General features: G+C 34.7%; 1 pseudogene; it reads right to left on the bottom strand.

The window, feature by feature from the left end:
- Positions 1-636: 636 nt before the first annotated feature.
- Positions 637-753, bottom strand: LOC145261436 (5S ribosomal RNA; annotated as a pseudogene).
- Between the last annotated feature and the right edge of the window lie 1,092 nt (positions 754-1,845).

Genomic DNA, 1,845 nt, shown 5'->3' with positions numbered 1-1,845 from the left:
ACATCCCCTAAGGGGTCAGTATGTTATATTAGCTATGGAATTAATGTATGAGCATGACACTTGTGACATAAAGAAAATAGATTTTTTGTGACATAACAGAAACATTTCTATGAAAGTATATTAAAATGAAAAAAAATATAGATAGATTTCTATGAGTTATTCTGTTTAGAGTAGTAGTAGGGAAAATACATGTAAACCAGTAGTAGTAATAGTAGGATAAGGAAGAGGGGGCTTAGTAGTAGTAGTTATAGGAGGAAGAGGAGGCATAATAGTAGTTGTAAAGAGGAGAATTAATAGTAGTAGCAAGAAGAGGAGGCATAGTAGTAGGAGGAGGAGGATATTGCGCAAGCAAACAAGCAAACAACCAAGAAGTTTTAGTATTATAATATATATATATATATATATATATATATATATATATATATATATATATATATATATATATATAACAGGCTTCTTTCAGTGTTTTGCAGACTATGGATACCCAGGACGGGGTGGCTGCGCGTGAAATTGTTTGTGGCAGGAGATGCGCATTCTCCAACCACATCTCTCCTGAGTCGACATTGTTAAATAACAATGGCAAGTGAAGTGTCTGTACAGGACGACTGGAAACAAAATGCCGAGATAAGCAAGAAGCACATACAGCGCCTAGAATTCCCAAATGGTCACCCATCTGGTACTAACCGGGTTCTACGTTGCTTGACTTCGGTGATCTGATGAGAACCGGTATGTCAACGCGATATATATATATATATATATATATATATATATATATATATATATATATATATATATATATATACACCATTTATCAACATATATGTATATATGTTTTGTTTTAACGAGACTCATCAGCGTGGTTGATTAAGGCAAACAATTTCACTTTTATATATATATATATATATATATATATATATATATATAGATAGATAGATAGATAGATAGATAGATAGATAGAGGGATTATGCAAAAGTACGTAGTAGCTATCCTCATTGAGTCCCGATGAACGTCGGATCTCCCTACTAGTAGAAAATTAATTAAAAATATCGATCCAACTTTTGTACTCACGATCAAGACCACGTGCATAAAGACATCGAGATAATTAATGTTTATTGGGTTGGGGTTTTTTCCGGTAAATTATGACTATAGGAAATCTTGCTAGTGTCTAGAGTTAGGGTTAAAGTTTCTATGATGCTCCAATTATTTTCTTGTTTCCTGGCGCAAGAGATCCAAACTGAAACGAAAATGTCAGTGACTCGGGCTACGTGTTTTCCTGTGCTTAGTTTTTTATTTTATATATTTATTTATTTTTTGTTAGCCGTAAGCGATATCTTTATCATATGTGGTATTAACCAATCAGGTAGCGAGCTGCCACCGCGTGATCTTTCTGATTCCTGTCAGGGCAGAATGTTAAAACTAATAATTATATCGTGCCAACCTATCGCATCAATAAAAATCTAGAGGTCAGTTACATGGCTTAGAGCAATGTTCGGACATTGTTACGAGTATGTTTAAACGTGGTAAAAGTGTTTTATCAGGTCTTATTCAATAGATACAAACACATACAGAGAGAGAGAGAGAGAGACAGAGAGAGAGAGAGACAGAGAGAGAGGGGCAAACTTGGTTGAAATTAGTGTCCCTAATGATGGAGGTCTGAAGAGAGCTGAAAGAGAGAAACTGCCCAAATATCAAGGTCTCATGTATGATATGAAAAGAAACTGGAATCGTAGGGAGATGTCAATCATACCAGTTATTATAGGTTCCACAGGGCTTATGAAGAAGAACCTAAAGTCCTACCTAACTAATATTCCTGGTGAACCAAAAGCAAAAGAGATCCAGAAAATT

The sequence above is a fragment of the Euprymna scolopes genome, chromosome 37, assembly GCF_053919585.1.
Source record: "Euprymna scolopes isolate OS-2025 chromosome 37, ASM5391958v1, whole genome shotgun sequence".
Taxonomy (NCBI): Eukaryota; Metazoa; Mollusca; class Cephalopoda; order Sepiida; family Sepiolidae; genus Euprymna; species Euprymna scolopes.
The sequence above is the reverse complement of the archived record's forward strand: the minus strand, read 5'-3'. Positions and strand labels throughout refer to the sequence as shown.